General features: G+C 45.6%; 1 protein-coding gene across 8 annotated transcripts in view; it reads right to left on the reverse strand.

Annotated features, from left to right (window-relative positions):
• NLGN1 (neuroligin 1) overlaps window positions 1-22,391 on the reverse strand; it is a 648,973-nt gene that overhangs the window by 510,286 nt on the left and 116,296 nt on the right. For 3 of the 8 annotated variants that reach the window (XM_081190135.1, XM_081190133.1, XM_081190127.1), the window contains exon 1: window positions 1,990-2,601. The exons of 1 other annotated variant lie outside the window; for it this stretch is intronic. The gene's annotated coding sequence lies outside the window, so the exon portion shown is untranslated. Of the gene's footprint in view, window positions 1-1,544; window positions 1,623-1,989; window positions 2,603-22,391 lie in introns of those variants that run through there. 4 more of the 8 variants (XM_081190134.1, XM_081190132.1, XM_081190131.1 and 1 more) reach the window with 3 other exon arrangements.

Raw genomic sequence — 22,391 nt, forward strand, 5'->3', positions numbered from 1 at the left:
AATGTAATTCCTATTCCACTACCCTGCCCCATATTATCACGATCATGGCATTCCTCAAAGGCCCCTTTGTAACCTGCCCAGATACTCCTTGGCTCTGTGGAGTGGTCAGGTCCCTCTCCAGCACAGCCTAATCCTGAGCCACATGACTTGTCCATCAAGCTCAAAATTGACTACACTGCATGACAGGATTCCAGGCAGGGACACTACCCAGTTCCCTCCTGCCTTGAAGACGCTGGGGATTGAACCCAGGGCATTCCTCCTGCACAGCAAATGCTCTACCCTTCCCTAATTTCACCTCCTCTCCCTTCAAGTGCCATTCCGACGTGCTTCCACCGCAATCTCCAGGCAGTTCTCCCTTCCTTTCTTCACCTATGCCCATTCCTCACCTACCTCACTAGTGGCACCTGGTCCCTTCCTAGTAAGACCTGGTTGCATTCCCTCCCATTTCCTCTCCCACCATCCCACTGAACCCCCTTCCCAGTCCTTTGGCCCTGGCTACCTACTGGAGCATCCGTCTAGGAGCACCCATCCTCCCTCTCCTCCCTTATGGAACATTGCATGAGATTCCGAGCATCACGGAGACACCGCTGGCTCTCCTGGTGTCTACAAGACAACGCCAGCGGGGGCAGGAGGAGACTTTGACTGACAGGCTTTGCTTAGACGTCCCATCGCAGTGACACCAAGAGACAGAAGGATGGGGGAGGAGCCTATGCAGATGAAGGGGCGGAGCTATGCAAAGAGGCGGCGCTGGTTCTTCAGGGGCTGGGGCAATCCGCGGCAGCTTTGGCCGCCCCACCATCGCGGTGTCCCCGAGTGCCCCCGTCGAGTTTCCCTTGCACAGAACTGCAGCGCTGCCATTCACTCCTATGGGACAAAGGAGGGAGGCATTCTTGGGGGTCGCGCAAGCCGCTCGGGAGAACCAGGCCTTTATTGCCAAGGGGGAGGGGGAGAGAAAGAGAAAAGTGTGTGTGTTTGTGTGTTGCAATCTTTATTTCCTATACACACACCGCCGCCGCCGCTCCCCATCCTTGCACTACGCAAGCCCTATCTCTCTTTCTCTTGCTAACGGCGGTCATCTTCCTCATCGCCATCAACAGCGAACGGCCAGGCTGCAGCCGTCTCACCGGCTGCAAAGTTTCGCTGCATCTGCAACCGAGGGAAGGTAACGATGACAAAAAAAGAAAAAGGGGCCCGGAGCAGGCAGAGGGAGCTGCCCGCTAGACCCAGCTCGGCAGCCCCTGCCTCCGGGAAGCGTGCGCCTCGTCTCGGAAGAACCCAGCCGGCCAAGAGAAAGATAGATTTTCTCTGAACAGCAACAGAGCGGAGGAAGATCCAGGGAGAGAGAACCCCTCAATGCCGCTGCTGGCCGTCACATACACACACGCGCGCACACACACTCGTGTCAGTTACACACACGCCAGAGATCACACGAACACAGGGAGACATCTTACCACCACCCTCCCCGAGCCACGCAGACCAGCGCGCACGGGCAACAGCAACAAAACAAAAAAACCTAAAGCCCAGCAAAGCCTGGATTGTCTCACAATGCAAAGTTGCGGGAGATCCGAGTGCACTTCTGCCTTCGCTTGGCGTCGCCACCCTCCTCTCTCTCCTCTCCCCTCCGCGCACCGGCGATGTTTTGCAAGTCACAAGCGCTGGCCATTCTGCGCACCCCCACCCCACCCCCAATACATGCACAAAAGACACTCCAGTCTCACCAACATCACCCACTGCCGTCCTACTCGGAGAAAGCAGATCTTCCCCCCACCCACCCACTCCACAAAAGCCACCCATCCCACCGTCCTTGATCTTAAAACTATGAAATCCCCCCCCCGAGGAAACAAGAACTAACCGATGCGCCCCCCCCCCCGCGCCAACATTCCTGGCAGTGTCCAGATAATGCAAGGAGCGATTATCTATCTATCGGGGGAGGGGGGTGGTTTAAGCATTCTGTCGTTTAAAAAATGAAAAGGAAATCAAACTATTTACCAATTCCAATAAGCCTTGTTTTGTTTTGTTTGTTGGCTTAAAAGAAAAAAGAAAAAAAGAAAAATCAAACCGCAAGTCCGCTGCTAAAACCGTAATTCACTGTTTGGATCCCGGGCGTTATCCTCTTTTAATCAGCTGTAACCCCGAGGTTCTTAAATCATCCGCTGGACACTTCCAAATTGTATCGATTTATATAATTTTCCCCCCTCTTGCTCTCCTCTGCCCAAGACTGCGAGAAAGAAAGAGGGAGGAGGAAGAGGAGAAGGAGAAGAAGAAGGAGAAATCCCATCCGGAATTCATCGGCGTGAAGCATCTGTACCAAGCCGCCGCCACCTCCATTTAAATCCGACCATCAGGCAAGAACTAGAAATGATCAAACGTTACTTCTTTTCGGCTGCAATCAGATAATCCTACTAATCCAATAGATTTATCTCGATTTGAAATTGCCCTCCAGATGAATCTCCTTTGCTTGATGTCCAGTTGTGTGTGATTTCACAGCACACGGAGACTGAAGAGGAGGCTGTGTTTGTATGTGTGTAGTGTGGGGTGTGTGTGTGTTTTTTTAAAGGGTTTTTTTTCCAGGAGGGGGGAGATTCTGGATGCGCTGCTCGCTAAAAGAAAGGGGGGGAAATGCCGAGAACCTTGGTTTTCCCCCTATTATAGGTTTCAACTCCAAATTGCTGCTAGATGAAAAATGGTACAAAGGTACCCCTAGTGGCCAAGAGCCGAACAACAAGCCATCCCACCCCCCCTTCCTCTTCTCTCCCCCCCTTCCTCGCTTGCTTTCTTCTTGTCTTCTTTTTTTTCCGCGGCAGTCATCTGCTAGAGGAGTCTCTGTAAAACGGCCATTCTGCCTTGTTAATTAACCATGCCTCCGAATAGAAGGATAAACTTTATTAGCACCATGGAAGGAGGAGAAACGCACTCTTGCCTCTGTGTGAATCTACAGCTAAGAATATTGCAATGCTGTGCCGAAGAGGCGAATTCAAAGGCTGCAAACCTGCTAGGAAGAAGCAGTTTTGTACGTTCAAGCACAAGGCTGAAGGTTCACCGTAGCCTTGTCCGTGGCATGCTGTTGCCACCCTCGCCACCCCTGTGTGTGAAGTTTTTGTTTGTGGGGTGGCTGGTTCTTTTGCAAAGCAGAGTGTCCAGAGATGTAACACCCCCAAAGGCAGAGAAAGGAAAACTCTACCAATTCAAGTCTCTTGAATCTACCAGGCAGGATGGAACAATCCACATGCGGCAACTAACATGTGTTAGTACGATCGCAAAACGCTGCAAGGCATTATGGGTGGCGGGTGAAACTTGGGTCGCTCAACAGTTTATGGGAAGCACGGTGCTGCTCACAGCGAGCAAGTTTAACTCAATGTCCACATGATGACGTCCTCCTCAAAATGCAGTTAATATTCTATATTGGCACACGCCACCCAGGGGTGCCAGCTTGAATAAATTATTGGGGGCAGAAGGCAAGGCCTGCTCCACATGACTGATCACATGACATGGTGCATGCACACCCTTTGAATGGCAATGCCCATCAACTTTGGAGGGGCCCAGCCCCCTCAAATATTTTATTGGGGGGGAAGGACCTTGGCCCCTAGGATTTGGCTCCTAATCTCAGAGTGGTGCGAGATTCCAGGCGCTTACCCAGGGTTTGCTTTCCTCTGAATGAGGGACAGCAGAGACTGTGGTGTCTTTATGATATATGGTTTATTTACACATATATACAACCTGAGCGTACGACAGAGGGGCTCACAGCATCAATACCCCAAGGAGGTCATGCTGTCCCCATAGCCGCAGCCTATTTCCTAGCAGAAATCAGACACGGCTCTGTCTCTCAACTACCCAGCCTGTTTCTTCCTCCCAGCTTCTACCTCATACACACAACTTAAGCCTTTCTAACTAACAGATTTAAGAGAGCTACATCAATTGTCTGGAGTATCTCTGTATTTAGGGAGGAGAAAGTGGGAGGAAGCAGCCATAGCTGGAGAAGAATATTGCAAGGATGAGGGGGTATTAAAGGCGGAACAAGGAGGTCACATTCCACATTAAACCAAGGTAAGGACTTTCCCTTAGACCAGCAGTCTTCAACGTTTTTAGATCTGGAACCCAAACATCATCTAGAGACCCATTTCTTAATCTGTCAGCGTTTATGCATATGGTGGCACTGCTATTGCAACTCATCTTAGATCTGCCCAGTTGACAAGTGGCTTAGATTATCATAAGTATTGTTTCAGTTGTGAAGCGCACAGGTACCATTCCTCTTCTGCCAGATGTGCCTTGCAACTGTGGATGCACAGGGCCATGGGTTCCATGCAGCATGCATGGCCCTGGCACCAAAATTTGTGGGTGCCCGGCCCCTTCATGGGGAATTTTGTGGGTGCTCAGCCACCAAGGGCCCCAGGGAGCTGGTACCCATGTCTTCTGTCAATCCCTAACCATCCCCTCTATATTTGATCTTCATGAAACATGCTCAGTTCTTATGGGGCTGTTTCCTGGGGTCAAGCTGGCCTCGAGAGGCATTTTAAAGTTTTGCTGTTGTCCTTACTTCTGCAACCCTCAAGATCTCTTCCAAGTACACAGACACGTTCTCTCAGGTCGCTTCCAGGTGAGCTGCTTATTCAGCACTTTTCGTGATTTTCTTGCACAAAGTTTGCAGGGAGGTTATATGCAACATCTGCTGTTAACATTCATTCCAATTAGTTTGCAGGGAAGTTACATGATGTTGTGTCAAGCAATCATTACCCCACACTTTCTGGTGCATCTCCACATCACTTTCCTGATTTCAAAAAGTCAGTGGAAGGTAGTTTGTTTTGGGAAGTGGGCTTCTTGCACAAGTATGCCAAATTCATTTTAATTGCTGTTATGCAATCAAATCCCACCCAAAAAACAGTGACCATGGAAGTGCCTTCCGTGGCCCAACCTGCCTACAATCCTGCCAGCACTCACAGGGTTCACTGTAAGAAGGACCAATAGGGTCAACCTGAAAGAACACTGGGTTATTTTCTCCAAGAAACAGACAGGGAGAAGTGTTCTCCCTATAATCACTAGGCATGTAATTATGCAAACATGAATGCTATATTTTAATATGTATGAAATAAATCCTATTATATTGCATACAAAGTATTTCATGACAGGGTTTTTGGTTTGGTTTTGTGGGTTTTTTTTGCATTGAACTATATGTTCATGCCCTCTGGTTCAAAACAGCAAGTCAGAGGTTTTTGCTTTTAAGAAAAAGTTTGTTGCTTTTGTCCAACTCTACAATTCTATGATTAGATACATTAAACAATTAAAGTAATCTTGTGGCACCATGGTATGCAGGTCTACTCAGTAGTAAGTCCCACTTCATTCAGTGGGGCCCATGCCCAGATAAATGAGGCTAGGAGTGTAGTTTGCTAAGGAGACTGGGGACTGCAGCTCTGTGAGGGATGAACTACAGCTCCCATGATTCTTTTGGAGGGAAAGTCATGTGCTTTAAGTGTATAGTGCACACAAAGCCTAAGAATGTGGTGAAATGAACTTCAGGGTTAACAACAAATCTGCCCCATTGGATCAGACCAAGGACCAATCAGCAAACTCCTCCAAGCAATGGACGCTCCAGGTGTCCATGACGGCAACAATCCTCACTGATTTGCTCCTAGCACCTGGAATGCAGAGAAATAAAGGTAAAGGGACCCCTGACCATTAGGTACAGTCGCAGACAACTCTGGGGTTACGGCGCTCATCTCGCTTTACTGGCCAAGGGAGCCGGCGTACAGCATGACTAAGCCGCTTCTGGTGAACCAGAGCAGCGCACGGAAACGCCATTTACCTTCCTGCCGGAGTGGTACCTATTTATCTACTTGCACTTTGACGTGCTTTTGAACTGCTAGGTAGGCAGGAGCAGGGACCGAGCAACGGGAGCTCACCCCGTCGCAGGGATTCGAACCACCGACCTTCTGATCTGCAAGCCCTAGGCTCTGTGGTTTAGACCACAGCACCACCCGCGTCCCTATGCAGAGAGATACTGTGTCTGAAAAGAGAGGTTCCATTTCACAGTTTTGGCTAACAGCTGTTGACAGAGCTATCCTCCATGAACTCATCCATTTTCAAAGTCGTCTACACCACGCAGTCAATAAATGTGGTTAAAAGTAGCTATTCTAGGAGTGAGTTTGTGTAAATGGGGGACGTCGGCCACAAATCATGCTCGCATTACGATGCAGACTTTTTGACCAAACTGTCTCGACTTCAACATTCAGCCAAGCATTCTGAATGCATCGGCAAGTCCAGTGTGTGCAGAGCCCTAGGCAAGGTCTAAAGGTGCCAGGAAATTTGATAAAAACCCTTTTTGCTCTTAAGATTCTGTGGCAGGCCAGTACAGATTAATGTTTGCAGCAATGACAACATAATTCTGTGCAAAGTTTGTCTAGCTTCCCTGAGATATTGGAATTGCAGTGCCCTGCATGTATTTTAAATTTAGTATGTTTCAGTTAAAGATGCAGTACCGAACTGGTTTGTGCAAATAACCTTGTAATGTTAATGAACCATTTGCAGAAATAAAGACACACCTCACAACAAATGTTATGAACCGTAGAAAACACAACCTGAAAAAAATAGGCAATGCACATACTTTTGAAAACTAAGAAAATATTAATAAAAATATTTTTAAAAAACAAATATACAGTACATGAACACCCACCCACCCACACACCCACCCACCCACCCACACCCACACACACACACTTCCAGTCTATTTGACTTCACAATGGAAACTGTTATTTATTAATCTATAAACCTCTTAATGTCAAAATGTTAAAATCCAGTGGCCCAAACCTTAAAATATGAAAATCCACCATTAAAAGAGACAACAAAACAATCCTAAGCACAAAGATATAAACACCCATAATTAAAATATGAAATAAAACAATCCCACTGAAACACACAGTAATTAACATAGGAAGCCCAGATCAAGAGATGAACAAAATGTCAGTGTAAAAGGGTGCTTCTCTGAAAGTCGGCAGAACACCAACACAGAGGAGCCTCTCTCTGATATCAGCAGGGAGGACATTCCACAACACTGGTGCCACCACAGCTGGTAATAATCAGACCATGACAAGATTAACTGGGTTCCATTTGTTGATCTCAATACTGTTTACCAGGCAAGGGAGGGGAGGTCGCAAAGGTGTTTTCAGGAGCAGACAATGGAAGTGCACAAACAGCTTGGAGACTCAGATTTGTCTCTCTGTAAATTGCAAATTGATTTCCTCACCTGGAAATAGCTGTCATGTTAAGCACATGCACAATACTTTTAATAGCTGTGGGGAACCTCCCTCTGAGACAGTGTTTTGCCCATGCGGCCTGGCTCTTGTGCAGTGCCTGAGAGCCACCTCTTAATTCAATTTAAACTAGCTTTCTAGTGCTCATGGTTGCAAGAGATGTCCGAATGTGCTGTGACTGTGAGTACAAGGCTACACTGCAAGGCACAAGGAAGAGTGAAGGGGTGTGGCCAGCCACAAAAAGGGGGTGCAGAGGCACAAACCATAAGATTAATCATAACAGAGGTCTCTTGTAATCAAAGGCAATAAAATATTTCTTGCTAGCTTACAACAGTTTCTAGATTTGTTCCATAATCCAAGAAATAACACAGTGGCCAATAAACAAACAATTTTAAGTCCAGTGCATACTTCCATACAGAACAAGCTAGAAGTAAAAAGTTTATTTATCCTAGTGGGGTTCTTTGCATCTGGTTTTAAGAGTTATAGGAAGACTGTTCCACTCTGTCTCCCAGGAAGAACAACATGGCAAGGGGGACATCATCCACTTGCTGAAGATGAAGCAGCTGTTGGGAGTGATCTTCCTGCCACCACACTTATAAGAACTTTGGAAGTGAGAACTAGTGCCTAAGTTTGCTTCTCCCCCTACCCAGCTCCTCCTTCTCAACCCCCTTTCCTTTTATATCATGTCCTTAAAATTGTAAGCTCTCATGCAGGGACAATCTTATGACCTGGACGAGGCCATGAGGCATCTGGTCCAACATCTTAGGGAACTCACAAGTAGCGTGGGATGAAAAGTACTCTGGCTTCGCTGCTCATCCACCATCTGCTGTCTTGCTACTGTTTACATGGCAGTTCCATTTAGCTGCCATGGTTAATAGCCTGTGGCTTTGAATTTGTCTTAAGATGTTAAAAGCCCACTAAGCTGGTGGTCCTCAACACATCTTGCAGCTCAGTCACAATTCGGAGTCATGCAAGCTGTTTCCGTTCGTTTGTCCTGAATCTAAGGCAAGTGAGCGCCACTCTGCACATAATGCACATCAAGATGGTAGAACTCTAGGCTTCAAAACTTCAAACTAAAAGCTGAGGGTTCTGTTCTTTAATGGCTCTCCCATGTAAAAAGTGGCCTGTGTGTAGCAAGTTATACATCAGGTAAAGGTAAAGGGACCCCTGACCATTAGCCGGCATACAGCTTCCGGGTCATGTGGCCAGCATGACTAAGCCGCTTCTGGCAAACCAGAGCAGCACACAGAAATGCCGTTTACCTTCCCGCTGGAGCAGTACCTATTTATTTACTTGTACTTTGACGTGCTTTCAAACTGCAAGGTTGGCAGGAGCTGGGACCGAACAACGGGAGCTCACCCCGTTGCAGGGATTCGAACCACCGACCTTCTGATCGGCAAGCCCTAGGCTCTGTGGTTTAACTCACAGTGCCACCCATGTCCCTTTATACATCAGAGAGAGGGCTAAATGGAACCTCTATCCCTGGAGTTCTAGTTTCGTTAAATGCAAGGAGTTTATGGTTGGGCATATTAAAAAATGCAACCATCTCCCCACACTTGCAGCTTGATGGGGGTACACCTCAAGAATTCTGGGTTGGATCCAATGTTAGTTGTATTCAGAGCAGACCCACTGAAATTAATGGATCTAAGTTAGGCATACTCATTCATGTCAATGGGTCTACTCCAAGTAGAACTAACACTGCAGACAACCTTCTACACTCAACCACTTTATTCTGAACTTGTAAAAAGGGGTTTACACAATAGCTTCTACCAGCCAAAAAAACGCAAGAAGGAGGCATAGGCTTGTATGAGCCACACCTACCATTTGCCGCCCCTATGTGCCATGCTGCTCCATTCTGCACCTTCAACAGATGTCGGAAGGGGCACTATGTGCATGCACCAGTTCTTTTCCACCATGAATGTTCTTTCGACATGTGGGCGGTGGGGGCAGGTCATGCAAACTCACCCTTTTATAATAGCTCTTGGTTTCATTGGGTAACACACAAACACCACCACCAAATTCGAGTGCTACACACAAGGGATACAAGTGCCTTCCTGCCCACTTTCTCTACACCATTCACAACATTGTCAACTTCCTGTTGCTCCTTAGGCAGCAATCCTGTACACACTTGGAATGGGATCCCATTGAACTCAGTGGGACTTGATTCTGATTGGACATGTCTGTTGCAGGTTATCTTTGCTTTCCACAATAAAAAGCCCCAACAATTTTAATCTTTTTTTGTATGGAAGGCCTCCCTCCCCAACAAGTACTTAGTAATTTTGCTTGCCCCCTTTTTTGCAACTTTTCTAGTTCTTCCATTGGGGAGCGGCTGTGGCTCATTGGTAGAGCATCACAGGTTGTGGCTCATTGGTAGAGCATCACTGGTTCAATCCCGGCCATCTCCATGTAGGACTAGGAATGTCTGAATCTCTGAAGAGCTGCTGCCATGGCTTCCTATCTTATGTTCTGGTGACAATGGGTCTATCATGATTTGTGTCAGGGGGGCATTTCAGGTAACCATCTTAGTATATAGTCTCTGTAAGGCTTGGAGTTAACTTTAAAAAAACACACACACCAAAAACCCCCAAGGAGGGCATGTACTGAAGTTTAATTTTGGAAAGCCTTTTTGATTCTTGGAATTTGAAAGATGTGTAAATATCACATGTCTGAGTAATAAATTGCCTTGGAAGCGGAGATGATTTTTACAGGAAGAGTCAGCTATGCAACATCAATAAGCTGCTTAGCACTTGGCTTGTATTAATTGTCAGGTAGGGTTTTTATGCTGTAGTTCCAAATATTCCAGAAGTCCTGGGTATGTCCCATGGTTACTGACCGACACTGCACTATACAGGGAAATGAGCCTGTACAGCGTGGTGAACGTCGCAACAGCATGGAGTTTTAACCTTGGTTCTATTGGCCAAACCTTATTATTTAGAATAGCTGGATGCAACACATGCTTAGGCACCACCCCTCTATGTCTTCCTCACTTATGCAGATGTGCCACGGAAGTTCTGCACACTCGGAGCCATGCACAGATGTTCACTTTTCTTATTTTATGCCATTCTACATTTACAAAGATCTCAGAGCAGTTTTACACAACAGAATGTTACAATCCCATAAAATGTCCGGTTAACAAATACAATTTGGGGTAAAGGGGACCCCTGACCAATAGGTCCAGTCGTGGCCGACTCTGGGATTGCGGTGCTCATCTCGCTTTATTGGCCAAGGGAGCTGACGTACAGCTTCCGGGTCATGTGGCCAGCATGACTAAGCCGCTTCTGGTGAACCAGAGCAGTGCACAGAAACGCCGTTTACCTTCCCGCCAGAGCGGTACCTATTTATCTACTTGCACTCTAATGTGCTTTTGAACTGCTAGGTTGGCAGGAGCAGGGACTGAGCAATGGGAGCTCACCCCGTTGTGGGGATTTGAACCGCTGACAATTAAAACCCACCAATATAATTACAATTAAATACAATTAAAACCCACTAATATAATAGAGATATCGGGGGGGGGGAGAGAGACTAGTGCAGAAAAAAAAGAAAGAGACCACACAAACGTGTGACTTGTGAATACAGAAAACAAACCAGTCAGTTGGCTGAAATTCTTACAGAGATGCAAAAGCCAGGAAAAACAGGAATGGTTTCAACCAGCATCTGAACTAAACCATTGTAGGTTGGGAGTTCCATAGAGAGAGTGCTATAAGAAGTCCCATTATCTAGTAATGCATAGTTCAAACAGCAACATTCCACATACAAGATATTGTTCCTTTAAGTTTTCAAGACTCTGTCACTGAGTTTGCAGCTGCACTATACATTTGAAGCAGAACCATACCACATTAGAAAGTAATGGTTTCTCCCAAAGAATCCTGGGAACTATACTTCATTAATGGTGCAGAGCTCCTCTCACAGCTGCCATTCTGAGAGCTCTTTAGGAGGAGGAATTGATTTTTAAACCACTCTGGGAATTGCTGCTACTTGAGGGGAACAGGGCAGCCTTTTAACAATTCCCAGAAGAACCCTTAACATACTATGGTTCCCAGGATTTTTTGGGGGGAAGCCATGACTGTTTAAAGTGGTATGAGACTGCTTTAAACACATGGTGCAGATGAGTCCTCTAACACAACCAAATAACAGATTTAAGAATAGATATGCCTTTGGATACATGGGTCTGATACAGGACAGTTGCTTTGATTACCATAGTTCCAATGTTCTATTGGAAAACAGGAGGCGGGGAACAGGCTTCATTCTGGTGCACAGTTGAAATGGGACAACAATTGCCTCTCATATCAGAATCTGGATTTGGGAGGGGCAGGTTTAACTCCACTTCTCTCATTCATTGATAGAGAATAGCCAGGAAAGGGGGGTAATATGTGAGATTATGTTATTTTTGGTGCATAATCAATTTCAATACTTTTTTCCAAGCTGAAATAGGAAGTGCAAAATCTGGTGGAGAATTACACACCAGTCTGTCCAGAAGGTAGGATCGGGTGGGTTTATAATGGAATTCCCAAAGAATGAATTCATCAAGCATCCCGAGACATCGGTGGTTCTGTGACCTTAGCCACTATTGTACAAATCCCCAGCCTAATATCAGACCTATGTATACACATATCAACCAACAAAACCGAAAGTGTAAAGACCTCCATGCTTCAGCAGACCTCAGAGCAAAGAATCACGAGTCCAAGTCAGTGGTCAATGAGGATGCAATTCTATACATTTAGGAGCAACTGTAAATTCTATGCCTTCTGTAGGTCTACTACTTGAAATCAGTGGCTTACTCCAAGGTAAGTAAGTTTAACAATGAACACACACATTTCCACACTTTAGTGGGCATTTTGGTAGTACCCAATCTGTTATGTTCAATAGAATAGTCTGCCTGGTACTTTATTTAGAAGGACTGAATCATATTCAAAAGTTCACGAGTTGTTGCATAACAAACGCTTCATCATCCTTTCTTAGCCTCTTCACTTCCACAGACGTATTATGTAAATACACTTTGCTATATTTTCTTACCAGCCGCGTTTTGCAGTCACAGGCAGAATAAGAACATAATGACCTACGAAGGGCTCAGCTGGATCAGACCAAAGGTCCATCTTAGTCCAGACTCGTGTTTCCAAAGCGGCCAACCATATGCCCATGGGAAGCCTACAAGCAGGGCATAAGCACAGCAACACTCTCTCCACTTGCGATCCCCAGTCATTGTCACAAGTAGCCATTGAAAGCCTAATCCTCCACTAATTTGTCCAATCCACTTTCAAAGCCATCCATTATGTCTGCATTATGAACCTAACTTGGAATAACTGGCATAGTTTCCTTCCTGGATGTACTGAGAATCCTGCAAGTTTGCAAAGTAGTCCTAACCAAGTTCTCTGCAAGTTCTCCCACCAAACCATCATTTCCCAAGGTCCCTTTAGAAGGTAAGTGTCATGGTCCAGTTCATGGGTGATCGAAGTCCAGGCTGGGGACATTGGGACTGGGGGCAAGATGGCGGGGGGAGCAGAAATGAGAGTCCAGGAGTCAGGAAGCCAAGAGTCCGAGGGTCAGAGAGCTGGGAGTCAAGAAGCCAAGGGTCCAAAGCTCAAGAAGCAAGGAGTCACAAAGGCAAGGGTCCAAGGGTCAAGGAGTCAAGGAACCAAACACAGCAAGGCAGGGAGCATGTTGCTGTGGCAAAGAGCTGAAGGGAAAATGCTGACCTTATATCCCTTCCCAGCTCTTGCCACCAGATGCTGTGAGTTACCAATTGGCCTCACCTGTGCGGCCGCACCTTGCCTCTTCAGAACAAACTTAAGAAGGCCCCAGTCCTGGTCACAGGGCCTGGCTCCTGCATGCACACCTGACAGTAAGCAGCCATGACTCTTAAACATGTTTTAATATTAACACTATTGACTGGCAACAGACATCATATGAAAATATTTGGGCAGGGTGGTAAATGCTGCTGGAATGTATGCCACATAGTTAATAATTCAGATTGCAATTTTTTAAAAATGTGAACATTGCACAGAAAGAGATGTTGATTACACCTATGATTCCATTTTATCGTTTCAATCATTCCCACTTTGTTGCTCTTCCTGCCAAAGAGAGAGCATTTCACAGTCTTCACTTGTTGGGTGAGTTTAAGCTTACGCAAACCATTTGGCCCTCACCCTCTCTGCACTGAGAAAATAGCTCACATACCCATTTTAAAACGTCTGTCTAATCTGACTTGGCAGGAGGAACCTGGTTTCACTTCCAATCTCTCTGCCTTGATTGGAATCTGTTGGTCTTCGGTGAGGAACCTATTGACCCTCTCTCATAAGCTTGTCTGCCATCGTGGGTATATTCCAGAATGAGTGAAGCTGAACAAATGGTCCAGCGTTGTTATATAAAATTTGCATCCTTGTCTCTTAAGTTTGTAGGGCAGCTTAGTAGCAATTGTGCCTCAGGGGTTGCTAACATGGAACCCATGAGTGAAATGGTGCCCTTGAAGTTGTCCCCCCCCCCGTACCCAGTGAGACACACACATACTTCAGGGAGGTTGGCATGGTGCAAATGCAATGCCAGGAGCACCAGAATGGCTCTGCCAGTGTGTGTGCACTGCACCAACCTTGCTGCTGCCTCACCCTCTCCTGGTCAACCTTAGAGACACCAGTGATGGGAAGACAGGTAAGCACTGCCAACCTTCCCCACTGACCACTACTGGTTTGTGGCTCAGTGGTAGAGTACATGTTTTACAAAATCTCCAGCATCTCTAAGCAGGGCTGGGGGAAAGTTCTATCTTTCAGCTGCTTTTTGTCAGTGTAGAAAAGGATTTCCCAAACTTGGGCCTCTAGCTGGTTATGTGCTGAGTTGAATAGGATTCAGAATGCAGCAGTCTGATTGGTCCTAGAACAATAGGGTCTAAAATGCAGCAGTATGATTGGTCCTAGAACAATGCAGCAGTATGATTGGTCCGCAGGAGCCACCCAATCCAGCTCCAGGTGGAAGTGAATCCGCAACCTGATTGGCCCACAGGAGAATCCCAGAATTAGCCAATCACGTGCAGCCCATTGTGTAAATAATGTATATAAAGCAGATATTTTGGAGAAACTTTCATTCCTCACTACTATGAGCTGAATAAAGAGCATGAAATCCACACTCGACTCCGAGTATATTTCAGACTACCTTGCATCATCCCTAGCTAGCAAGACCAGTGGTCAGGGCTGATGGGAACTATAGTCCAAAAACTAATGGAGACCCAAGTTTGGGAAACCCTGGTGTAAATAACACGATGTTGGATGTTTCAATGTCTATCAGTACACTGCAGCTTCCTAACTTCCTAAGAGATGTGGTCATCAGAATTTTGCTACATATACTGGCATGCCAAGTATAATTCTTTCTGCCCCTGTATCCATACAAATGAGGTAGTTCACCAGGCATCTTATTAAACCCAGCAAAGTTTGTAGCGTTTGCAACTTCTTCTTTTGTGCAGAGGAAGCTGGAAGGCAGCTGTGTGGTTCTAAAGCAACATGGAAGGATGTAATTCGCTCGGCGGCCAGCCCTGTGGAACCATATTGTTCCACGTCTAATACGGCCATATTACTGCATCTATAAGGGGCACTTTTCAAGCAGTCATTTCCCTCGCCCCCGACAATCAGCCTGCCGCAGAAGCCTTAACAATGAAACCAGCAGGAATGCTTTTATAATGTATATCTGTGGTTAAATTGGTTCCCACTTCCAGAAAAGGCGTGACAGATACCTTGCATCTGAATCGACAAATCCTTAGAAAAGTAGCTTTGGCTGCGGAGCAATGTCTATAAGGATACTAATTTTCACGGCTCACATTCATTCAACGGGCAAAGTCCCTGGCTTGTGCAATAAGGGATGTTACACAAAGCCCGGTCATCCTTTCAGCACAGCTGCTTTGGAAAAATGCAGTTTAAAAATGAGCCAAAATCTACCTGTACCCAACAACGGCTGTTAACACAGAACAATGTGCATACCTCCAGGAAGATTAACACATGCAACAATTTTCCTACTTTGGCCAACAGTTTGAACTCTCCTGTTTTCCAGGCCAACCAGCTCCTCTTCCTGCCTCCCCTCCTGTTATAAAAGCAGAAACACCAAGCAGGCAGGCAGAAAAAGAGCTGAAGGACAGCAGAATGGCCAGTTCAAATTATCCACTCTATTAACATCTGAAAGGAGCATGTTGCTGAATATTCTCTAAGGAGCTGCTGGGTGCAAAGGCCTAGGACACTTAAAAGTAAGAACTCAGAATATGCTTATTGGATGAACAGGTTTATTTTAAAGTTCCTTCCAAGTTTGCAGCTGCCTGTGGACTAGGATTCTACCTTTCCCCTTGCCTACTGCAATTCCTGTGGTCCCCAAGCCCATAGTTAGCTCAGGGCATTATGGAATCCTGGTCTGAATAATAATAATAATAATAATAATAATAATAATAATAATAATAATAATAATAATAAATAAATAAATAAATAAATAAATTTTATTTATATCCCGCCCTCCTCAGCCAAAGCTGGGTTGAGGGTGGCTAACAACAATAAAATAGTACAACATTCTAAAATCATTTCATTATAAAATTAATTCAAATCAAATTGAGGGCAACCATTGGGCTAGAGTTCTGTGAAGATTGCCAAAGGAGGGAGTCAGGCTGTGCTCTGGCCAAAGGCCTGGTGGAACAGCTCTGTCTTGCAGGCCCTGCGGAAAGATGTCAAGTCCTGCATCAAGGATCAACAAATGGATGTGCCGCAAAAATTGCAACAGTTTCTTGGGAGTGGGAACAGGGGCGGACTTCGGTTTTTCAAATTTCTGCTGTGCCCTGTGCAATGCCAAAATCTGGAAACACTCCCCTCACCCCGCGCACCTCTTGCCTGTGGTGTAGTGGTTAAGGGCGGTGGACTTGTAATCTGGTGAACCAGGTTCGCGTCTCCGCTCCTCCACATGCAGCTGCTGGGTGACCTTGGGCCAGTCACACTTCTCTGAAGTCTCTCAGCCCCACTCACCTCACAGTGTTTGTTGTGGGGGAGGAAGGGAAAGGAGGTTGTTAGCCGCTTTGAGACTCCTTCGGGTAGTGATAAAGCGGGATATCAAATCCAAACTCCTCTTCTTCTTCTTCTTCTTCTTCTTCTTCTTCTTCTTCTTCTTCTTCTTCTTCTTCTTCTTCTTCCATTCTGCACATGCATTACTTCATAGTTGCGATGCCCTGTGGCGCCCCACTTGGTTCGGCGCCCAGTGCGGGGAATCCAGTTGTGCTACCCTAAATCCACCTCTGGTGGAAATTCACTATTAGGAGGTGAAGCAGCGACACACCTCCCTGCCTGCCTGCCTGCCTTCATTGCCACCACAAGAAACAGCAAATCTCTTGCTGTGTTGTATCTCCATTTTGTATTGGAGCGCATGGCTGGGAAAAGAGGAGTCTGCAAAATGGGAGGGGAGGGTAGAAGGGGGCTAGAATTCTGAAACGCTCCCCCCCCCAAAGAAAAACACTTTTTATCTGTATTCCCATTTTCTGCTTTCCTAAACGAAAAGGAGTGTCAAAGTGACCTACAAGTTTTTTTTGTAATACAAAAATTACAACAAGAGACAAATCAAATGAATCAAAACTATAATGCTGAAAAGCGGTCATCCACAGCCATCAATGAAAGAGGAAAGTATCCTTGTCCCAACCAACCAAAATATTAGCATCAAAAACAATTGCCAAAAATTGTGAATTCAGCCCCAGCTACAGAATATTGGTCCAGCGCCGAGGGCCTTCTGGTGGTTTCCTCACTGCGAGAAGCCAAGGTACAGGGAACCAGGCAGAGGGCCTTCTCGGTAGCGGCACCCGCCCTGTGGAACGCCCTCCCACCAGATGTCAAAGAGAACAACAACTACCAGACTTTTAGAAGACCTCTGCCTCCTTACCCTTCAGGAATAACCATATTTACTTGGTAGTCCAGTCAACTGAAATGGACCTTGCTTCCATTTCATGCATATCCCGAAGGGTAACTATTCATTATCATATATAGTTTTTTAATTTTAAAAAAACTTTCAATATATTATTTAAACCTCTGGCAGAGGCCTATATCTGAGAGCCACAGCTGTGCAATCTCTCCCACCCCCACAAAGAAACCCTCAGCTGATATCCACACTTTGCTAGCTATTCAGCACCAGGTGAACACAATTTCATTCTCTCAAAGCTTTTAATGGATAGTTATTTTTACTCTTGCCATTTCTCTCCTTTTATTGCTGCATTTCCCGTTATTTTCTTGTTTCTATGATGTTCATGTTTTTCCTGGCATCGTCAAATGTTAATTGTAGGATGTTCATTTTATTATTATTATTACTATTTATTGTTATTATTGTGAACCACTATGGGAACTTTTGCTGAAGGGTACGATAAAAAACATGTTTTTATAGAAAATGCATGCAGTGGAATACTGCTGCTAAAGACAGAGGCTGGGGTAGTCGTGTGTCCTTCTTTACAGAGAACAGCCCTGTGTGTTTCCCATAGAGCAGTGGTGGCCAAACACGGCCCTTCATCTGTTTTGGGACTACATTTCCCATCATCCCTGACCACTGGTCCTGTTAGCTAGGGATGGTGGGAGTTGTAGTCCCAAAACAGCTGGAGGGCTGAGTTTGGCCACCACTGCTGTAGAGTCTCAAGATTGGATAGGGAAAGGATGGAAGGATAGAAGACTGAAGAAACCCCAACTAAAGAATCATGGCAAGAAAAACTGATGGACTATGCAGAACTGGCAAAACTGACATACAAGCTACAGGACAAGGATAACTGTGACTTTAAAGATGAATGGGAACCCTTTACAAAGTATTTGAAGATGCAACAAAGTGAACTGGACTCCTTGGCTGGCTTTGAATAAACATTCACAAACTTTTTATTGATAATAATCAGCTAAATAGTTTGAGGATCTATACAACTGTGTAAAATGCAGAAATCAGCACTTTTAGAGAAATCAAAGACTGGAACTGAGAGAAGTCGGGGGTGGGGGTGAGTGGGTTCTGTGGGGGGAGGGAGGGGAGGGAGGAAAAATGGGGGAGGAATAAGGATGATATGTTTCTGGATAATATGTTTCATTTTAATTTTGAATAAAAAAGTTATTTAAAAAAAAGATTGGATAGGGAAAGCAACTTCAGTAAGGAAACTTAGCCCTCATTGGGCTGAGCTCACATACAAAATGGTGGATTTGTTAAAAAAAGATTTAGATCCCAACTCCTCCAAAATTGTGTGTGTGTGTTTGGTGAAAAGTATCATTAATTCTGCTCCTAGACAGCCCTATTAATAAAGAATAGGAAAATTGTCGGGTCCTGATGCACATTTTACATAATTTATGGTAGGTGGAAGAGCACACAATGCGCCTTTTAATCATAAATTACTGTTTAAGATAATTAATCAGGCTCTTTACATCCTAAGAGAGGAAATGACTCATTGATGAGAAATTGGGACAACAGCACGAGGCACATATAAAAAGGGGAGGAGCCAGACAATCGCATCTTCAGCATGAGTTTTAGTCGTGAGAGCAGAATGTAGCAGACAGTAGTATTAGTCCTAGTCCTAGCAGTAGTGTTTGTGCATTAACTCAATGCATTCTTCTTCAACAAGGATTCCAGTGCCTCCCTGGCATCTCAACAGGGATGGAAAACACCCCTCTGTGTGAGACTTGAGTGAATTGCTGGCAGCCAGCACAGAGAGCACTAGAATACGTGGATCAAATTCTCATTTGGGGACATAAGGTAAAGGTAAAGGACCCCTGACCATTAGGTCCAGTAGTGGCCGACTCTGGGGTTGCGGCGCTCATCTTGCTTTATTGGCCGAAGGAGCCGGCGTACAGCTTCTGGGTCATGTGGCCAGCATGACTAAGCCACTTCTGGCAAACCAGAGCAGCAGACGGAAACCTCGTTTACCTTCCCGCCGGAGCGGTACCTATTTATCTACTTGCACTTTGACGTGCTTTCAAACTGCTAGGTTGGCAGGAGCTGGGACCAAGCAATGGGAGCTCACCCCATCGTGGGGATTCGAACCACCGACCTTCTGATCGGCAAGTCCTAGGCTCTGTGGTTTAACCCACAGCACCACCTGCGATTTGGGGACATAGGGAGCTCCTTATTCTGAATCAGAGCATGGGTTCATCTAGCTCAGCAGTAGGGGTATTGGAGAATTCCAAGTGAAACTGAAACAGGAGCAGAAATTGTTAATGCTTATTTGTCCCATGTCCGGAATAGAAATCTATTCAGCAAATACAACTGGTATCTGCTGCTGTTCTTGGTTTCAGTTTGCAAACGGTATGTAACTGATGAGGTTCCACACACACATACCCATTTGCACCGTGTTTCTTTTGCATTGAAATGAATGGTGTGCGTACCGACTGCATAATTAATTACACAAAATTCTGCCACAGTGGAGGGCAAGACTAAGACTGTGGATCTTGTCAAAAGCCGAACTGAAGCAGAATGGAAATAGCACTGCATGCAACGAACACAGGTCAGGACAGAAACTGATGCCTTCTTACAACCCTATTCAGCACTGCCAACAGTAGACAAGAGGTAGATAGGGAACTCTAGATGATTGGCAAAGATTTCTGATTCCCCTAAACCCAACAAACTGGATAGAAATTTTTGGCTTTTAACTATTTTTGGTCTTTCCATATTTTTGGTCTTGCTTTTCTTAAACACATTGTTGGGATTTTGTTGTCTATTTTTTTGTAAATTGCATTTTATTGCTTGAATTTTGATTTGTCTTTTGCGAGCTACTTTGTGGCTGGAAGGCGGCACAGATATAAACACTTAACGAAGGGCACAATCCTAACCCTGGTTCTTCTGGGATGAGCAAGTTGGGAAGTGGCAGATCCCCAGCACAACTGGCTGATTCCTGGCTATGCTGGCATCCTTCCCCAACCCTGTCTTAGACAGAGATAAAGGTAAAGGTAAAGGTACCCCTGACCATTAGGTCCAGTCGTGGCCAACTATGGGGTTGCACGCTCATCTCGCTTTACTGGTCGACGGAGCTGGCGTACAGCTTCCGGGTCATGTGGCCAGCATGACTAAGCCGCTTCTGGCGAACCAGAGCAGTGCACAGAAATGCCGTTTACCTTCCTGCCGGAGCTCTACCTATTTATCTACTTACACCTTGACGTGCTTTCGAACTGCTAGGTTGGCAGGAGCAGGGACCAAGCAAAGGGAGCTCACCCAGTCGCGGGGATTCGAACAGCCAACCTTCTGTTTGCAAGCCCTAGGCTCAGTGGTTTAACCCACAGCGCTACCCACATCCCCTAGACAGAGATACATTAGCGTAATTTCCCTATCCTGGGTCAGCTGATGAGGTCCAGACAGCTGAACCAAGCCTGGCAGGTTACTTACGCTGGTGTAAGCCCTGAGAAATGGGAGTTCTGGGACAAAGGGCAGGAGCAGACACAGGGGACTTATACTAGATCAGGGATCAGAACCTTTTTCAGCCATGGGCCTGTCCACCACCCTTCAGACCATTTGGTGGTCCGGACTATATTTTGAGGGGCAAAACCGAACGAATTCCTATGCCCCACAAATAACCCAGAGATGCATTTTAAATAAAAGGACACATTCTACTCATGTAAAAACAAGCTCATTCCTGGACCATCCGCGGACCAGATTGAGAAAGCGATTGGGCCGCATCTGGCACCCGGGCCTTAGGTTGCCTACCCCTGTACTAGATCCTAACTCCAGAGCTTGCAAAAGCGGTGGTGTAAGCCTTGTTTTTCCCCTCAGGCTGAGGACAACTCAGCAAAGCAATACCCCCTCTCCTGAGAAAAAATTGGATCTGGTATACTTTACATGGCTTCCCATACTTAGGATTGCTTCCTAACTAAATTAGTCCTCCCTCTCAACATGCTGCTGAAATGAAGATGCTTGCATCATTATTAATAATAATAATAATAATAATAATAATAATAATATTCCACCCTCCCCAGCCAAAGCCGGGCTCAGAGCGGCTAACAACAGTAAAATAAATACAACATTCTAAAATCATTTCATTATAAAATTAATTCAAATTAGATTAATGGCAACCATTCAGCTAGAGTTCTGTGAGGATTGCCAAAGGAGGGGGTCAGGCTGTGCCCTGGCCAAAGGCCTGGTGGAACAGCTCTGTCTTGCAGGCCCTGCAGAAAGATGTCAAGTCCCGCAGGGCCCTAGTCTCTTGTGACAGAGCATTCCACCAGATCAGAGCCACAGCCGAAAAAGCCCTGGCTCTGGTTGAGGCCAGCCTAACCTCTCTGTGGCCCGGGACCTCCAAGATGTTTTTGTTTGAAGACCGTAAGTTCCTCCATGGGACATACCAGGAGAGGTGGTCCCGTAGGTACGAAGGTCCTAGGCCGTATAGGGCTTTAAAGGTTAAAACAAGAACTGGGAACTCCTTTTCATTCTTATACTGAAAATTCATGAGCTCAGAATTCTTTAATGCTAATGTCTTTTGTACCAAACTTCAATTTGTGGATATTGGGGTTATAGTAAAACACACACACACACACAAAGTATATCCTACAAATCTGAAGCCTTATCATCAGCTTTCCAGCATCTGAGACTGTAAGGTTAGCACACAAACACACCCACAAGCACACTGCCCTGAGCCCACTAGAAATTTTCTCTCCCCTTGCACAACTTTGCATTTACTTTCTTTTCTCATAAAATTCTGGGGAATGGTTTGAAAAAGAAAAAACAATGGAGAATTTTTCAGTAAAGTGCTACTTCCAATGGGGCAATTGATATTTAAGGGAGCTAAATGCACAGAATTATGTGTTCAAAACTTCCTGGAAAGCTGCACTGAAGCACCTAGAGCAAGGAAACGCAGATATGGAAATGGTGAGTTCCACATTGCCAGCACTGCCTTTCCATTCCCTGTTGTCCCCACCAGATATGGCTTTTCCTCTCCCATAATTCATGTGCCTTTTGAATAATGTGTAGTTTGGGACTGAGCCATGGATAGGAAAGTCTAATTCTGGAGAACAAAAGTAGGGAAATGATGGGAAATGTTCAAGATTGAGTCTTGACACCTCTGTGGGGAAAATCCTCTTCTTGGGCAAGCTTTCAATTTATCGGGTAGATAATGACCCCCAAGGCTTCTTGACAGCATTGAGAGTCAGTTTACCCAAACAAAGGCCTAAGGAGAGCCTGGGGAACTAATTAGGATGGAGCAGCTCTTGAGAT

Source organism: Podarcis bocagei, assembly GCF_964188305.1.
Source record: "Podarcis bocagei genome assembly, chromosome: 4".
Taxonomy (NCBI): Eukaryota; Metazoa; Chordata; class Lepidosauria; order Squamata; family Lacertidae; genus Podarcis; species Podarcis bocagei.